General features: G+C 42.6%; 1 protein-coding gene across 5 annotated transcripts in view; it reads left to right on the forward strand.

The window, feature by feature from the left end:
* Positions 1–19,803, forward strand: part of Traf3 (TNF receptor associated factor 3) — a 100,543-nt gene that overhangs the window by 41,570 nt on the left and 39,170 nt on the right. For 3 of the 5 annotated variants that reach the window (XM_051196636.1, XM_051196637.1, XM_051196638.1), the window contains 2 exons: positions 646–785; positions 12,875–12,985. The exons of 1 other annotated variant lie outside the window; for it this stretch is intronic. The gene's annotated coding sequence lies outside the window, so the exon portion shown is untranslated. The remainder of the gene's footprint in view (positions 1–645; positions 786–12,874; positions 12,986–19,803) is intronic. One more of the 5 variants, XM_051196640.1, reaches the window with a different exon arrangement.

Raw genomic sequence — 19,803 nt, forward strand, 5'->3', positions numbered from 1 at the left:
TGGTAATCCCCCATCCTGACTGTACTTGTTGCTTCATGTCCTGGTGTGATGTGGTGTCTAGGTGGAGCTTTCTGTCCATGTGAAGAACTTTTTTCTGGAAGTTTCCAGGCTCCAGAGCCTGACTTCCTCTAGCTTAGAAGTTGTGGTGGTTGGTTTTGGGAAGGGGTCCCAGTGATCAAGATTGTGAAAATTATAAAGGAGGGCCCATGGCTTCATTATCAAGGGATTTCTGGCAACATTTATAGCTATTGCATTCCCTAAGCTGAGTGTGGTGGTGCCACACCTTCAGTCCCAGCACTCAGGAGGCAGAGGCAGTCAGATCTCAGAGTTCAAGGCTAGCCTGGTCTATATAGTAAGTTCCAAGCCAGCCACAGCTGCAAATCACTCTCAGACAACAGAAAGCCAGGCTTCGGTAGACAATTAAACTACATTGCAGTAGTTTTGGAGACAGCGTCTTGCTTTAAAGCCGGTAGTGTGTTTGAACTTATTGTGTATACCCATCTGGCTTAGAACTCAGAATTATATGGTGTAACATTAATCTGAAGGTAGGTTGTTCTTTGAGTTACCCATTAGTGGGTGTATTGTTGTGGCTTACTTATGAGCCTCATTTAGGAATTTTGTCTAATTCTATCCCTTTATTTTCAGATGAAGAAACTGAGGCGCAAAGAAGTTATCCACTTGGTTGAGGTCCCAGAATAGATCAGAACCAGGTCCTCTGTCAGAAACCTGCCCCTGGATCCTGGCTGGCTGTCTGATCCCCTGAGGTTCATTTCCTGACAGACAAGGTTTGCTCTCAGCTAATACTTTTTTGTTTTCCTTTTTTCAGAAAGGGGGTCTTTTCATAATTTCAGGTCTCTAACTTAGAGCTGTCAATTAAAAAGTTAAAGTTCATCTTTTATGAACTTCTGCTTAGTTGGGGGGGAATAGGGAGGTGTATGCAGTTGTATGTACCCAGACATGCCCAGAGGAGGATGCCATCTGTCTTTCTCCATCACCCTCTGCTTTATTCTCTGGTCATGGTGTCTCTTACTGAACCCGAAACTCTGCATTTTAGCCAGGCTGGCGGGCGAGCAAGCTCTGGAATTTGCCAATGTTACAGGCATGTGTGCGCATGCCCAATTTTTTATGTGGGTACTGAGGATTCAAACCCAGATCCTCATGCGGGCATAGCAAGCACTCTTACCCATTGAGCCATCTCCCCAGCCCAGAGATCCTTTCAACAAACACATTCACCTAATCACTTATAAAGCTCTGTGTACATGTCCTACACTTACACACACACACACACACACACACACACACACACACACACACACACCATATTCTTCATGATTTAATACTGAGCCACTTTTTAAGCATTTATTTTTTTTCTTACTCCATTTACCTGTGTCTGTTTTCAAATCTGAGGATTAGAGAAAATGCTTAATTTCTTTCTACCTTTTAGATTATGACATAAATGTCCTCTTGGGGAGGTCTTCTCTATAACACTATGCAGAGGAGTCACTGGTCTATATATTGTATATCTCCTGTCTTAGGGTTTGTTTGTTTGTTTGTTTTGTTTTGTTTTTTTTGAGACAGGGTTTCTCTGTAGCTTAGGAGCCTGTCCTGGAACTCTGTAGACCAGGCTGACCTTGAACTCACAGAGATCCACCTGCCTCTGTGCCCTAGTGCTGGGATTAAAGGCATACACCACCACCGTCTGGCATACCTTAGGGTTTCTGTCGCTGTGAAGATACACCATGACCACTGAAAATGTCTGTCTGTCTGTCTGTCATGCAGTGTTCTGCAGGCCAGAAGAGGGCACCATATCTTACTGTGGATGGTTGTGAGCCACCATGTGGTTGCTGGGAATTGAACTCAGGACCTGTGGAAGAGTAGCCAGTGCTCTTAACCGCTGAACCATCTCTCTAGCCCTGACTATAAATCTTATAAGGGAAAACATTTAATTGGGTAGCTTACAGTTCAGAGGTTTAGTCCATTACCATCATGTCAGGACATGGCAGCATGCAGGCAGACATGGTCCTGGAGAAGGAGCTGAGAAATACACATCTTGCTTATCAGGCAACAGGAAGTGATCTGAGTGACACATTGACCAAAGCTTGAGCAAAGGAAACTTCAAAGCACACCCCCATAGTGACACACTTCCTCCAAGACCACACCTGCTCCAACAAAGCTAAACCTCCAAATAGTGCACTCCTTATGGTGCAAGCATCAAACACATGAGTCTGTGATGGTGATGCCTAATTCAAACCACCACATCTGCCTTTGGTAGTTTTCATGTCTTACACATGGGGACTGGGCTATACCCTTCTTAGCCTGACAGTTGCTGAATGCAGGGCCTCTCTTCTTATCCTCAGCTCCTTCGTTGTGTCCCATTACGGACAGCAGATAAATTAGGCTGGTTTGATGTCTGTGTTAACCTTTATTTATAAGATTCCCTCAGAGGTTTTTAGGTTCAGCCAAGATATCTTTTCTCCATGGCCATCTTTACCAGTTTTTCAAACTATGGTTTACTTCCATTTTCTTCCTCCTTCTGGAATAAATGACCTTTTATGTCCTGAGTGGGCCCTTCCTCATTACTCTTTCCTTGTGTTTGCATTTAAATACAGAGCTGGAAAGAATGAAGTAAGTTTTTTCTTTTGACACTCTGACTTGTAGGCGGCCCTCTTAAGCTTGTTTCCCTCTAATGCTAGAGCAGGGGAAGTGTGGGCTCACAAACAGTGTGAGGGGCTCGCCGCTGGTGTGTGCCATGCTCACCAGCCTGCCCGTGAAAGGTGGGATTGGTCTTGGCCACAGCACTGCTTGTGCCAGCTGTTCGCCAGCTATGCCATGCGCACCGGGTCTTTCTCAGACGTCCTGAGTAACTGTCTAACCTGTCTTCAAAGCTTTCCCTTCATATTTTCTCAAAATTTATTAAAGTAACTATTTTATGTATGAAAGGAATGTTGACGGTATTTGACAGCTTGTTTGGAGGTCCTAGCAGGGGAGTGCAGCTACTCATACACCCTTGACCGAAGACCGCTCCTCCTCTGTTTGGGGAAGGTCGTCCTCTTCAACAGTGGCAGCTTCGGGAGGGACGTGCACATGGAGCGGTGAGGGAGGAAGGGGACACCTGCCTAGCTAGTCAGATCAGCAGACTCAACCCTGGTGATCAATGGAGTGACAGATGTCACAGCCAGATCGCCCTCACAGGAATGTTGACAATATTTGAAAACTTTCTAAAACTTTTTTTTTTTCGAGACAATATTTCTCCATAGCTTTGGAGGCTGTCTTGGAACTTGCTCAGACCCGGCTGGTCTCGAACTCACAGAGATCTGCCTGCCTCTGCCTCCTGAGTGTTGGGATTAAAGTCTGAAGACTTCTTTTGCATTATGCCCTAGAAAAGAAAAAAAAAATGATGTAGAAAATTTGTGGGAATTGGGTAAAAGTTCCTTGTTCCTTCAGTGGAGTTAAAAGTTGGGAAAATTTGGGAAATGAGATGGCTGATTCAGATGTACAGTTATTCTCTAAGTATGTCAGTCCATTTGCTTATGGTTGAAATGCTGTGCTTGGAGATTGGGCACCGAGACCTTCACTGTTCAGTAAGTTGACTTGGTGTCAGTGCGTCACATGGCTGTTTGGTGTTCCTCATATTCTATTATAAACTATTACCTGCGGTGGTTTGAATAGGAATGGCCCCACAGACTCATCATACTTGAATGCTTAGTCACTATTTGAAAGACTTACAAGGATTCGGAGGTGTGCTTATTGGAGGAGAATGTCACTGGGACTGGGCTTTGAGGTTTCAAAAGCTCACACCAGACCCAGTCTCTTCTCTCTCTCTCTCTCTCCCTCTCTCTCTCTCTCTCTCCCCTTCCTCTCCCTTCCTTTCTCTCGCTCTCCCTCCCTCCCTCCCTCCCTCCCTCCCTCCCTCCCTCCCTCCCTCCCAATCAGGATGAGGCTCTTAGCTGCTTCTCCAGCCCCATGCCTGCCATGCCTGCTGCCATGATGATAATTACCTAAGCCTCTGAGACTGTAAGCCAGCCCCTAGTTAAATGCTTCTGAGTTGCCATGGTCATGTCCCCTTCATTGTGTGAATATATTTCATGGTTATAGGAAAGTTTGACTTCTCTTAACACTGTCCTCTACAAAGTGTTTTTTTTTTTTTTTTAACTAATGTATATCCATTTGATGATTGCCTTTGATTGATAGGGTGGGAACATACACATCCATATGTGACTATTGATTGCAAATAATGGGAGCATTCTCTGTTTCCCAGACATCGCTAAGAAGAAAACATTAATAATTCTTGTCAGCCTTGGTCTAATTCTACTTAATGGGAGACTTATTCCTGCAGACTTCTGTTTGTACTATGATGGAATAATGGGACTAGATCTCTGCCAGTTTCAGGGAGGCAAATAATACAGAATTTAAGGGGGCACCAAGAATGTTGGTAATTGCCAGGTGTTGGTGGTGCACGCCTTTAGTCCCAGTACTTAGGAGGCAGAGGCAGGTGGATCCCTGTGAGTTTGAGGCCAGCCTGGTATACAGAGTGAGTGGCAGGACAGACTCCAAAGCTACAGAGAAACCCTGCCTCGAAAAACCAAAAAAAAAAAAAAAAAAAAAAAAAAAAAAAAAAGAGAGGAATGTTGGTAGTTGAGATAACAATATTTTAATTTAATAATTTAAAAAGTGAAATGAAATGTGTGGTAAAAATTAAAATTGTAGAGAAAGGTAATTAATACTGGTATTGATTGTTTATCCTCACATAGCACTGTGACTGGTGGGTGCTATGTATAAATTTTGTCTGTTGTTCCTTAGTGTCTTCCCCATTAATTTTGATGTCCTCTATACTATACTTTCCCCATATTCCCTTAAAATTTGTGCCTGAGGAAGATCTTCTACTTCACCTGAATACAGAATAGACCATCTTAAACAACTTAGAACCCAGGCAGAATATGTAAAACAATTTTAAGATACTGTGCAGGATAGAATAGGCCTTTGTCCCCTGAAGGGGGCCAGGCAGACCGGCTGTGCAGCACCTAGTTCCTCCCTGGAGCAGGTGCACACGCTGGCCTTGTCTGATCTCTTGGTCTCTGTCATGACCACTCTGCTGCCACTTGTGCTAGAGTGTAGTGGACAAGTACAGATCTGTTCCACAAATCTTCACTATAAAAGCAGCAGGTTGGATTTGGCCTTTGGGTAGCTTTCTACCTGATGCAGAGGCAGACTCCACACCCGAGGTAAAGGGAGAACAGCCAGAGCCCAGCAGTCTCGTCTAAGTGACAAAGCTGAGCAAATCTTGGGGAAGGGAAGCTACTTACAACTGCAGGGGTCTGCACAGGACCCAAAGGCTTGCCTGGCTTGTCACATATTGTGACATGTGCAGCACACATACCTCAGAACCAGAAAAGCCCTTAGAAAGAGCAGTCTGTCACATAAGGCTGGGAATATGTCCTTAGAGGGTTTCCTGTTTATTGTTAGGGTGTGGAGCAACTTTTCACCTAGGGTGATCGGTAGCTAGCTCAGAGGGGTATAACCTTTAGGAGGCTGTAGCCCAAAGTAAGTTGCTTCAGATTTTCTCTAGCCAAGTCTAGGTAATTTATAGTCTAAGAATATAGCTCAGAAGCTTGTAAAGGTACATTAAGGGCTGGGGCACAATGGGAGAGAGTGCTTAGTGTAGGCAGGAAAACTCAGCAAGAACAAACATCAGCTTATCATATTAGAGGGCGTAGCAAATTTTCATGTTATTGGGGCAAGGAGTATAGCTCACTGGTACAGTGCTTATCCAGTGTTCGTGAGGACCTGTGTGAGAGGACAGGACAGGAAAATCCAGTAGATAGCAGTGTGTGAAAGCATTCACACTGTGGGATCTGGGGGTGGCTCAGTGCTTGCTCTTTCAGAGGACTTGAGTCAGTCCCCCAAACTCATGTCACAGCTCACAAATCCCTGTAAGTCCAGCTCCATGGGATCCAGCATTCTCTTCTGCGCACCAGATATGCACATAATACATGTGTACATAAGTCAAGTCCTGTACACATAAATGAATTTTTTTAAAGTGTTAGAAAGAGGACTGGTCTTAAGTTGTTAGAAGAAACACAGTTTTACAAGGGAACTAAGGTAATTTTAACAGCATATATCTGGCCAGATTTTGTATAATCCAGAAGAAACTTGCCTTATGAGTTAAATACTGAAAGAAAAACAAAACTTTAATTCCAAAACCATAACTGTGAGTCTTGTACACAGCACAAAGCTCTTTGTAAAATAAGAAGTTTTTTGTTTTGTTTTGTTTTAAGCCAGGAAGAACTAACCAAGGACCTGGGACTCCATAGCTTAGTGGTAGCACACACAGTCTCGGGTTCTAACTTCAGTCCTAGCCCAAGAAGAAAAACAAAAATCTGTCTGGCATGGTGCCCATAATTTGAGCATAGAAGAGGCTGAGGCAGGAGGATTGTAAGTTCAAGGCCAACCTGCGTTACATAGTGAGACACTATCTTAATAAATAAGAAAACCCCTAAAAAGAAAAACTAACAGAACTTATAATGCCAACAGAATTACACTTCAGGAAATGCCAAGGGATGTTCAGATAGAAGAAGACTGTAGCATGAATGCTAATTGTCTTAATAAAAACTCAGAGTCAAGTATTGGGGTGGGAAGGGTGCTACAAGATCAGAGAATCAAACAGTCAGCCACTAGTTCTTACCTCTACTGAACCCTCAGACTGCATCCTTTGACTGACTGCCTACATTGCACTGCTCCTCAGAGACTGCACTGAGTGTCCATCTCTCCCACGTTATAGTCCTATCTCCACCCAGCCATGTCACTCCTGTATCCACCTCCCTAGTGCTGAGATTAAAGGTGTGTGATCCTAAGTGCTGGGGCCACCTTTGTGTGTGCTCTGTTTCTCTTCTAGACTGAATCAATTTCATGTAGCCCAGGGCGGCCTTGAACTCACAGAGATCCATCTGCCTCAGTCTGGGATTAAAGTGTGTGCCACTACTGCTTGACCTCTGTGGCTAACTTGTGTGTCTAACTTTGCACTCTGATCTTCAGTCAAGCTTTATTTGTGAGATCATAGACAAAATATTACCACAGAAGGCAACATGGAAACTTTTGTAAAAAAAGAATGATAGGAAACTGAAATGGTCTATAAAGGGCTCATTTTGCTTTAAGTAGCTTTTGAAAAATTGGCTGTTTAAAAATAATGTATTTTGGAAGTTGTAATGCTTACAAAGGCAAAATAAATAATAGCAGAACAAAGATGGAAGGAAGAAAATGCAAGAAATGGAGTTCATAAGGTTTTATTTGTTTTGCTTTTCTTCAACAGTCTCTATGTGTCTTAGACTGGCATGGAGTCTGTGACCCTCCAGTATCAGCTTTCTGAGTGCTGGGATTAGAGGCATGTGCCACTGTGCCCAGCTGTAGAACTAGGTAAGAGTCTATACTGTGAAAAATTGAAGGCATATATTATATCAGGGAAATATTTCTCAGGAAAAAAAACAGTTGCCAACATCAGAAATATGCAATGGGACAACACTATAGATCACAGGCTGCAGCATGATAATATGAATGTCTTTATGAACACAATTGTCGAGTCTTATTGAAGGGAAGGCATAATCTGTATATTTATTAAATAGTATATACTTCGGGCTAATAAGAAAGCCAAGCAGGTGAAGGTCGAGGACCTCAATCCTGAAGACTGGAGTTCAGCCTCTGGGACTCACATGGTCAAGTCGACCTCCAACTCTGCAAGCTGTTCTCAGACTTCATACGTGTTTTGAGGCTTGTGTGTGTCCACACACCACAAATACACAAAATAAATAAGTAAATGTAATTTTAAAAGAAATTTTAAAATTAAAAAAAATTTTTGAAAAAGCATTATTTAAATATTAAATACCTGAAAGAATATGTACACGATATTTTACTGACAAATTTTGCTAAACATTTAAGAGAAAGAATGTTGAGGCTGGAGAGAAGGCTCAGAGGTTAAGAGCGCTTGCTGCTCTTGCAGAGGACCTGCATCCTCACTTCCCAGCACCCCCATAGTGGCTATGACCATCTGTAACTCCTGTTCTAGGGGATCCAGTGTCTTCTCCCAACCTCTACAAGCACCAGGCATGCACATAGTGCCCATACATGCATTTGGGCAAAACATTCATAAATGTAAATCTAAAAACAGGAGAAAAATATTAATTGGACAAAACCTTTCTCCAAAAATAGAATAGAAAATATTTTAAAATCAATTCTGCAAAGCTGGCACTACGCTAATTGCAAGACCTGACAAGACATATTGAAGACAAACTTCTACAACAGATCCATAAATCAAAGAAAAATTCCCCCATACATTTGGAAAATCAGATCTGTATAGCAACAGATACAGTGGTTACTCAATGGCCAGGAGAAGTTTCTCTCAGGAATGAGAGGTTAGCTTAACGTTGGTAAATTCATTGGGGCCAACTGGAGTAATAGAACAAAGAGAAAAACTACAGTGATGCAGAAGTGGAAAGTAGAAACACAGAAGGCAGAAGACAGATAAAATGGTGACTCGGATGTAGTGAGGACAGAAGGGAGCGGAAGAGAGGGAGATGGGCGGCTAATATGGTTGAAAATGTTCAGATCATACGTAAGATAGCAGACTGAAGGCGCAGGGCCAGGAATCCAAGGGTACTCTCAGCTACATGGTTGAGTTGGAGGCTAGTGTGAGCTACACAAGACCCTGTCCTAACAATACAAAAGTTCAGTATCTAACAGAGATAAGAGACTATTAGTAAAGCATAATGGTTTGCAGGGTTTGAACCCATACACAAGTGCACATGTGGAGGAGTAGAAATGTAAGTGGCATTAATGACTTCAGGTTTTTGTCATCCAAAGGAATGGTTAGATTCTGCAAATGTTAGACCTTGATAAGTCACCCTTAGTGCTATAACTTCTAAATAATAAAGGAAAGAAAGGGACTATTTAACTCGATGTCTAAGAAGCAGGATCAGGAGTGGTAACTAATTCAAAAGAAGACAGTGGGAGCCTCTTGTAAAAGAGCAGATTGAAACCCAAATGGGAGAGACTCTCTTCTAGTGTAAATGAATCAAGTATTCCAGTTAAAAGATAAGAATATTAGAGCTGACGAGATGGCTTGGTGGTTAAGAGCAGTGACTGCTGTTCCAAAGGTCCTGAGTTTAATTCCCAGCAACCACATGGTGGCTCTCAACCACTTATAATAGGTTCTGTTACCCTCTTCTGATGTGCAGACATACATTCAAACAGACACAGCACTCATATATAGAATACAAATGTTAAAATGTTAAAAAGAATAAAATGTTTTTAAAAATGTTTAAAAATGTAGGAAATCTTAGTCAGTGCTACTCACTAGGGTGTAAGGATTCAGAAATGTTAAGTCAAAATGAAGAAAAACATACCACACAGATACCAAACAGATGCACGATTGTACAAAATCAGATAAAATACACACAGTGCCAACCACAGTACTGAAGGCAAGGTTATCAAACATCAACAGCTTACTAATGTACTCATTTCCTGTCATGTAGAGGTCCTGAACAGCCTATCCTAGTAGGCAGGTTGCTTTCCACAGGGTAATTTAGGGATTCAGGTGTTTTATTTTTAATTTAAAATGTAGTGTGTGTGAGAGAGAGAGAGAGAGAAGGGGGTAGGTAGTGGACAAGTATGACAGTGAAAGCATGTGGTGGTCAGAGGACAACTTTGGATTTGTTTCTCTCTGTCCACCTTAAGCTCCAGGGACCACAACTCAGGTCATCAGACTTGCATGGCAAGGGCCTTTATTAACCTTGAGTCTTTTCACCAGCCCAGGTCAGTTTTTGGTTTTGTGTTTTTTTTTTTTTTTTTTTTTTTTTCTGCTTCTCCATTTTATCATCTTTTAGAACCTTAGCATATTCTGCAGGATTGTCTTACCTGGGGAAGAGAGCAGAAAGAATCTACATGTGGTTAGGCCAGCCTAAAATCAGCCTATGTTTTGCTTATGCTATATTTTGTTAGCAGAAGTTGGCTCGTGAACCAACAGGACAATGGATGGGTTAATCAGTGGCATACATCTGGTGCCCATCAGGCTAAGGAAATTATGTGGGGGCATATTAAGCTTTCCACAGTAAACTGAATTTTAAACTTAGGTAAACCTAACAGCATAATTTCAGAATGGGCAAGTAGGCATTGACAGCAGTTCTAGTGAGCACTAACGCGGTTAAATAAGGATCAGGATAAACAAATAGGCCGAATAGATGTTTATTTAAGGAGAAATAACTTACAACCTAGACAGATGAACACCAGGAAATTCAACCCGATCCTCTCTTGTCCGAGTCTCGCCACAAAGAGAGCGCCTTTCCTGGCTCCCCTCCGACCTCCTTTTACAGGTCACTCCGCCCATGGCTCCACCCCCCAATGGGCGTGGTCAGTGCCACAGACGGACTATCTCACTACAGAGCACATTCTTACCACGATGGTTTTTCATGTAGCTATAATTGATGGAACAAGCAAACAAAAAGTAAATGTAACTAGCATCTAACTCTTGGTTTGATGTTATATATGTAATATATCTAAAAAACCAAAACCATCATAGTTATCTTTCAAGTATATAAAAATGTTGATAAGAACTGGCCAATCCTGCCAGGCAGTGGCGGCAGGCAGCATTACATGCCTTTAATAGCAGTATTTGGAGGCAGAGATGGGCAGGTCTCTGTGAGTTTTAGGCCAGTCTACAGTTTCAGGACAAGCTCCAAAGCTACCGAGAAACCTGTCTCTAAAAACCAAACAAACAAAAAACTGGCCAGTCTGGCTTGGCGGTGATGGTCCATACTTTAATACCAGCAGAGGCAGGTAGATCTCCAAGTCTGAAGCCAGTGTGCTCTACAGAACAAGTTCCAGGACAGCCAAGGCTATACATTGAAGCTCTGTCTCCAAGGAGGGGGGGGGGGACTGACTAATCTAGCTTAGTAGTTGAAGTCAGCGTCAGTACATTTCGGAACACTGTTGTAATACAAATTGTAATCTATGACCTCGGTGAAATTAAATTATGAATCAGGAACAACAAGTTAATTATTAAGTCCTAAGTGTTTAAAAATAAACTTTTGTTGGGCATGATGGTACATGTATATAATACTCAGGTACTCAGAATGCAGAGGGCTGAGGATTGCTATAAGTTTGAGGCCAGCCTGATCTGCATAGTAAATTCTAGGCAAGCCTTGTTTCAAAATTAATAATTCTTTCACATAACTCATTACTAAAGAACATTCGTGGAAGCTAGAACTTGTTTTAGGTAGAATAATAAAGACTATATCAGCAGTTGGAAACATCCAGAAGACCACCCATGGGTACCCCACTGGTGTATGGTCCTCTGGTTTTGCTCTCTTCTCTATTTTCAGGTTGGCTGAAGACACTGTCAGCTGCAGACTTCTTCATGTTTATGTTCAAGTTCTGTAGAGCATCTCTTGTGAGACAGGCCCAAGTCAGTGCTTCTCTAGGCCCAGAACTTAGAAGCTGGTGGGCTCAGAATGGGAAGTTAAACTTGGAGAGAAATTGGGGTACAAGACCCTGAACATATGTTTAGTTTCAGAATTAAGTTTCTGTGCAGTGATCATCAGTTGTAAATTTTTATAAAACTTAATTCAAAATAACCTGAACTTTGTATTAAGAGTTTATAAGAATACCTTTATGGGGATAATATACCTAACTAGTTCTGTTGGAAAAGTGAGCAGCAGAGACCTCTCAGACCTTTCTAGGAGTGAGTGCAAATTATTATTGCTGCTGTGGAAATATTGGGCTTTCTGTAGAAGATGTTGAATTACATACTTGCCTGATACAGCAGTCACACTTCCAGATGTGTGTGTGTGCGCGCGCTCTCGGCTGTCCTTATGTGCCTATGTGTTTGAGGGAGATGAGGAAAGATCTTGTGAGGTTCGTATTTGCTCTTAACCAGCAAGTTTGGACCAAGGATTGGATAGCCAAGCTGTGTATTTATACTCCCAATATTAGATGACAATGGAAGCAAACCATAGTTACCAGCAACATCAGTGTTGAACAACAAAGGACCAAATGAGAATATATACAGATGTGGTGGTGACACCTTCAATCTCAGGTCTTCGGAGGCAGGCAGGCAGGCAGGCAGGCAGGCAGGCAGGCAGGCAGGCAGGTCTCTGAGGTTGAAGCCAGCCTGGTCCACACACACAAAATAGGATTCTATTTATATAAAATTCAGAAGCAAGTAAAAATAAGAAAGGAAAGAAAACCCATGTTCTAGGGTTGTTTATGTGGGTTTTAACCTTAGTAAGAAAAGCAAAGAAATATAACCATAAAAATTAAGGTGCTGGTTTCTTTTCTTTTTCTGTTTTTGTTTTTGAAAATTTTTCATTACAAGGTTTTTCCATGTAGTCTTGGCTATGCTGGAACTGTAGACCAGGCAGACCTTGAACTCAGAGAGATCCACCTGGCTCTGCCTCCCAAGTGCTGGGGTTAAAGGAGTGTGTCACCACCATCTGACCAAGGTAGTGGTTTCTTGGAGGGTGAAGAACCACGAGACCAGAGCAAGGCTTTCTTTCTGTGCTTGTGGAGTTCTGCAGTACTCCATCACCTGGCCAGGTTAGTACTGGGCTTACTGCACAATAACCATGGTAACACTGTGTGAATGTTCCCTGAACTTTTCTATGTATATGTAATAGTTTAGCATAAAAGGGAAAAAAGAGTCAGATTTTATAATTCATGATGTGATTTTTAAAGTATAGAAAAATCACAGTATATGTGCATATAGAATGATTAAAAATAACTTATCTTGAACTTTGTCATTTTGTAAAAACATATGCTCTAAAATCCTGTTTTTTAGAGCTTTTAACATTTTCCAGATGAAAGATGACTAGGCCTTCCTCTTGATTCCCAGGTACAAGATTCCTATTACTTGAAGGATAAGGCTGGCACTGCTCAACGTCTTTGTGGAAGCTTCTGCCTCACTCCTGAGCCTCCCTGAACCTCCTTACAGCATATGACACAGGTATGCTGTTAGGATTTTAATGTGGGCAGGCTTCTTTCTTAAGTTCCCTAGGCGGGAGTGGTGCAAGCTGAGCCTGTAATCCCAGCACTGGGGAGGCAGAGGGTCTCAGTGAGTTCCAGGCCAGCCTGCTCTACAGAGTGAGTTCCAGGACAGCCAGGGCTGTTACACACAGAAACATTGTCGTGGAAAAAACAAAACAGAAACAATAATAACAATAATGCATAGTTCAAAAACATGCTGAACTCACTGGCTTTTAGCTATATCAGTTTCCTTCTTAGGCAGTTGTTGAGGATCTGCAGATGTGCCGCTAGGTTTTGGTTTGTGTTTGAGTGTTTCTTTTCTTTCTTTTTTTAAGGTAGGTAGGTGTGTGTGTGTGTGTGTGTGTGTGTGTGTGTGTGTGTGTGTGTCTGTCTGTCTGTCTGTCTGTCTGTCTGTCTGTCTGTCTGTCTGTCTGTCTGTCTGTGGGTTTGTGCATCAGAGTGCAGCACATCCATGAAATCCAAGTTTAAGATAACCCTGTGAGCAGTCTGGTAAGAGCGCTGGGATCCAAACTTGGGACCTTTTTAAAAGTAGTGCAGGTCTTAACCCCGAGCCATCTCTTCATCCCTCTTTCAGTTTTTAAAGCCAGGGTTAAACTGTGATCACAATGGACAGGGCCTCTGGGGCTGAAGATGACTTAATAACCCTGACATGCTCCCGACAGCTTGCTGGCCACTGTGCCACGTGGGACTATGCCTTTGTCTTGTTAACCATCTTTCAATAGGACTCAAAAGGGGAAAATAATACTGTCTTCATCTCTGATCTGCGATTGAACAAAAAGAAAGAAGGAAAGGACGTGACTGCTCCTAGGTATGGCGGTGATTGAGTGATCTTATTAAAGACCTATAATATGTTGCGACATTAAGACAAATACAAAAAGGATTTGAAGTATTTGCAAAATGAGGGTCCATGCATGGCTACTTTTGATGAGCTGGACAGAGCTGGGACTTGTCTCATTTCTACTTGTGGCATCGTCCTGGTGCCACACACTCTCCCCCCCCCCCCCCAGTCAACAGTTTTCTCAGTGTGTGAAGTGGGGCTAGTAGCCGGCGAGTCTCCTCCTTCATGGCAGTCTTTTCCACCCAGTTGCTGTTAATTTCAGACAGGTGTCCTGTGACCAGAGCTTGCCTTGCCTGGCTGTGGCCATTGGCACTGAACATACGACAGGTGGGTTATGCAGAGGCTGGCTCCCTGGCTTCATCAGCCCATCGTGTCGGTGCTCAGTGCTAGTGTGTTCTTGTTGGGAGGCACAGGGTCTGCTCCTACTCAGTGCTTAGTCCCCAGAGCCTGCAGAACGCGTCTGGTCCAACTTTGTCATGTATTCTCCCTTGAATAACTGAAATGTCTCTGGGTCATTGTGTCAGTAGTTCCCTCATTGGGTATTTGCTTATTGTAAGGGACAGTTCAAATAGGAAATGGGACAAAAGCATTCCTGAGTCTTTATTTCAGCCATATGGTTCTACTGTCACTTGGGATGTAACCAGTTGTTACTCCAGAGTTGAATGACAGTTTCAGATGTTCTTATAGCTGGTCAGATGCAACTTCTGGCCAGCAGAGCCTCCTGATTGCTAGCCGTAGTGTTTGGCCTGCAGCAGAGCCTGCCCTCCTTGCTCTCTGGTCTCTGTAGGTGCTCTCTGCTCATCTCCAGTCTTTGCCTGCTTTCCCAGCAGCTCTGGTTCCCTTTGGGGGAAGTGGGGTCTTGAGTCCCAGCACTCTTGCCTCTGTGAGTGTTTCCGCTGTGGAGCTGGCTGCTAATCATCTCTGTCCCTTAGGACAGGGTCTTCAGTCTTTACTTGTGATTTAGGAGTGTTCAAGTTTTACTTCTTTGGTTTTTATGTTTACCTTTTTCTCATGCTGAAAATCTTGATTCCTAACAGACTTAACATATTTACCCAGTTGTTTTAACCTGTAAAAGTATGTGATTATTTTAAATAGGAATACCAGTGTATCACCAACATTATACCACCAACACAGCTTTGTATTTCCTGCAGTTTTTCTGTCACTGAACTGCCAAACGGCTGCTTTTTAAGTCCCTTGAGTGGTGTGTGGTTTGAATGAAAATGGCCCCCATGGGCTCATATGTTTGCATGCTTGTCCCCCAGTTGGTGGAATTATTTGGGAAGGACTAGGAGGTGTGGCTTCATTGAAGGAGGTGTGTCATTGAGGATTGAGGTAGGCTGCCTTTTCTTCTTTCTTTCTTTCTTTCTTTCTTTCTTTCTTTCTTTCTTTTTTTTTTTTTTTTCTTTGTATTGCTTTGGACCTATCCTGAAACTTGCTCTGTAGACCAGGCTGAACTCAAACTCACAGAGATCTGCCTACCTCTGCCTCCCAGGTGCTAGAATTAAAAGTGTGTGCCACCAACACCCAGCTGAGGGTAGGTTTTGAGGTTTCCAAAGACTCGCACCATTCCCCATGCCTCAGTCTCTCTGCCTCTTGCTTGTGGATTGAAATGTAAGCTCTCAGCTGCTGCTCCAGTACCATGCTTCCTGTCATGGACTCACCCCTGAAACTGTCAGCCCAGGTGAATTCTTTCTTCTGTAAGTTGCTGTAGTTGTGGTATTTTGTCCTAGAAATAGAAAACCTAAGATAAGCCATTCCCTTGCAGTAGCATCAACTGAACACATAGTTAAATGTACTTACTTCACTATTTATTAAGGGAAGGTGTTCTTTTTAATTTTATTTTCATTGTGACTTTACAAAACCTTTTTATGATTCCAAGTCACAATTAAATTCTTCCCTAAAATCCTAGCTTCTGTTCATACTCCTTCTCCACAGTAACCGTAAACTAGATATGTAAAGTTCCTCATGTATTTCCAGAGATGGGGAGGAAGAAGTGTTTTCTTTCTTGGCTGGGGCCCCAAGCCCTCCCTAGCTATCGCAGTATCAAGTGTTCAGTGACGGAGAGGGGAGGGTTTGGGTTAGATGGAGCAGAGTTTAAACCCAGCAGGAGAGGGGGAGTCTAAGGAGCATGGAAGGAGAGATGACAGCCACTGACTGGAACACCCATTTTACTGTAAAGTTTTAGACATTACTACAAGTCCCTCCTTAATGTAGTCATGTTTCTTGCTCTTTCAGTCCATTTTCCTGTAAAGGTAACACTCTAGGAAAGGGAATTACAGCCTGCCTCCCCCACCTCCCTCCCCTGGAGACCTGCAGAGTGACTTGCAGTCTGGGCTCTGCTTCTGCCTTTTTGTCTAGATATAGGACTCCCGCTATGGGCCAGGGAAGATACAGGTCTGCATCCAAGAGGGCTTTAACCTCCTAAGTCAGGGGTGGAGAGATGGTTCAGCACCTGAGAACACTTACTCTTCTGGGAGAAGACCTGGTTTTGGTTCCCAGCACCAACATTCAGTTAAAAATCACCTATGACTCTAGGTCAGGGGGTCCAATGCCATCTTCTTGCCTTTCTGAGTACCATGTGTGGGAACACATATAGGTAACATAAAATACACATAAAAAAATAAGTACATCTTCAAAAGTACATATCCTAAATTGTATGAACCAAGGAGTGACATAGAGCTACAAGTGTCTGCTATTTTCTTAAGAGTTGTGAGCTATTATCTGTAATTTAGTTTTTGCTTCTGTCAGTTTGAGTGTTGGTCTCTCGTTCTCCCTTTGTATCAGGACTTAATAAGATAATTAATCTTGTTAAGTTGACTGAATTTAGACTCACCATGGAAACACACCTCTGGATGTTTTTATGAACATGTTTCCAGAAAGATTTACTAGAAGATCATCATGTATACAGACTGTATTCATCATGGGCTTAGGTAGCAGAATAATTTAAAAGGAGAAAGGCAGCTGATCTCCAGCATTCATCTCTGCTACCTGACTGCAGATACGGTGTGGCAGCTGCCTCCTGCTCCTGTGGCCATGCCTCACCCTCCATGTTGAACTAACACTCAGCTGTGAGCTAAAATAAACCCTTCCTTCCTTAGGTTGCTTTGGTCAGATAGGTAACTAAACAGCCACAGGTAGTAAACATGGGTGTTGATGCTCTGTGCACTTGTTTGCACAGCCTTCTCTCCTGGGCTTCGCAGTAGGAGCCATGGAGTGTGTGCCACTGTTAGCATCTGGCATCAGGGACCACGGAGAGCACTGCTGTGTCCAAGCACTCGCATAAGTGCAGATTCCAGGAGACATCTTTATTGTCAGCACACCTGCCTTCTCACCTCCTCCCCTCCGTCATTGGCCTCACCGGATGGCATGGTTCCATGCTGGACCTGACGTTAAGCTTGCTGTCTGCATGAATGCTGTTTCATCCATTCTTGCTGGCAGGAGCCATTTTCTTTGTTTAGCGGATGCTTCCCTTTTTCGGTTTTCCCCGGGCTTTCCAGTTTTTTGGAACACTCTTTTGTCAGCAGATGTACTTTTGTTTCTAGTTTCTAAGCTTCAAAATTGAAACGTAGCTAAATCACAGGGGTAGAGAAACCTTAATACTGAAGTTCAACATGAGGTCGCCGTCCATTCTGCTGCACCACACATGAGAGCCAAGCATCCACAGCAACCAACTGGAACTGTAAGCTGTGTGCTCAGAAGACTAGAGAAACCTTATGGTGGGTAAAATGGGGCCTTCAGATACAATAAATTTCTACCTGAAAATATGGCAAATCGTGAGGAATAGAGCTCTTAGCCTGCTTGAAGGACAGCAGAGCATCCTAGAATGAAGCAGCGCCCGGATGTGGGCTCCAGGCTGCTGTTTCTGCTCACTGCCGGCCACGGCTCCTCCTCAGGGTCCCCATGTGTGTGAGTGGTAAGTGCCATGCTCAACCATGCAGTTCCCCTCACTATATATAATTCCTTGCCTATGGTACCATCATTTCTGTCCAGCAAAAGCGAACTTTTCGTGTGTTGGAAGCAAACATGTTTTTCCTTGCTTGATCTCCAGGAGGATGGAAGTAAAGTGTGGACAATAGTCTTAGGTTTCCATCCTGTGGGAGATCTGCCATGTTAGCTAGTTAGTTATGTGTGTGTTCAGTGTCTGGGCTTTGGAAGCTCCATGTTGCTTTTCCAGATTGGGATGGTAAATGTTAGTTTACAAAACCCTAAAAGTTGCTTCAAACACTCTCTTTAATGAATTTAACCGAACCAGGATAATTTTCTTCAATATGATTATAAATATACAATTTCATTAGCTTAAAATCGTTAAATCTAAACTTTAGGACAGAAGTATACTGTGTCTGTAGCCACACAAAAATAAGTGAAATTAAAGTATTTCTTTCCAATTGTGAAATCTAATGAAAAGTTTCTACAGTCTTCTGTTTGGAGACGTTTTAAAGACTGACTTTGCTATTTTTTTCTTATGATAGTGCATGCATGGCTTACAGGAGGAACATGGGGGATTCCTGACTCATCAGAATGGCAGTAGCCGTCTAACTTTAGGAGCCTTTTTATTGTTTATTAAAAAATAAAACTTGGGATACATATTAAAGATGTAAGTCTGAGAGAACAAGCAACTGTGACACTCTACACTGTCCCATTGCCTGGCTCCAAAGGCCCGTGCAACCCCAGGCCTTACCTCACCCTCCTCCAAGGGCCGCTCTTACCCTTCTCTTGAGTCCTTCAGGGGCTCCATGGTCCATTCCAGCCCAGTGAATGTGAACCTCGCCTCCTGAACCAACACCCAACTGCATTGCACATTAGACCACAACACAGACAAAATTTTCCCGTGACGTTTCCCAGTTTTTGTCTAATAAAAAGGAAAGGTTTTAGCCCCAACGTAGTAAAACTATATTGAGTAAGAATGATTTATTGGGGGTGGGGGAAGGGGGACTGGAGAGATGGCTTAGAGCCGAGAGTAGCACAGGCTACTCTTCCAGAGGTACTTAGTTCAATTCCCAGCAACCACATGGTGGTTCACAACCATCTATAAAGAGATCTGGTGCCCTCTTCTGGCCTGCAAACAAGCATGCAGGCAGAACACTGTGTAACTAATAAATAAATCTAAACATAAATAGTAAATATTTTTTAAAAAGAATGATTATCAGATACTGTAGAAATAGAAAGGAAAGATACTAACCTTTACAAAATGAAACTATATTCAGCAAGAACAATTATCAAGTAAGAAATATATTCACAATGTCTAGTCCATTTGTATTTGGCAAATTTAGAGAAAAGGCACCATTAGCTGTCCTCTCCTGACGAGTCCAAAGTTTCATATCTGATTTACTGTAACTATCTAGTCTTCTGGCTGCCCGGACAGTCACCCAAGGGTCCTCTGCAATGCTGGGACATCCATCTTCAGCCTACAGGTCTTGTATATCTGACAGACTTTTCTGAGGAGCAGGGAATTTTGAAGGACTGTTACTTTTCTGTGTGTCCTGCTTGTCCAGTTTGGACAGCATACTGTCAGCAGTTGAGGCAAGGGTACTTTCTTACCCACATGATTAGCTTTTGTCACAAAGAAAGTAAACTCCACATGGAGGCTCTTTGAAGTGGATCAATGTTACCTGGAGCAGATGTGTCTCATTGTCAAGGAAAGCCATGTGTTATTAAAACATTTTAAATGTCATATTATGTAGGTCTTTGAAGTGTTTGAAGATTACCTATCTAAAATATATCTCTGTATGATCTTGAAAACATAACTAACATGACTGTACATTTGATAGCTATGGATGACTATTAACCTGTATTTCTTTATTATCCTAAATAGCTTTTTAGGGACTAAAACTCCACATAATTAAATGAGCTGCATATGTACAATACCTTAAACAAAAATAGAAACATATATTCAGTATAATAGAAATAACCTTAAATTTGTATCAACATATAAAAATACC

This window comes from Phodopus roborovskii, unplaced genomic scaffold, assembly GCF_943737965.1.
Source record: "Phodopus roborovskii unplaced genomic scaffold, PHOROB, whole genome shotgun sequence".
Lineage (NCBI taxonomy): Eukaryota > Metazoa > Chordata > Mammalia > Rodentia > Cricetidae > Phodopus > Phodopus roborovskii.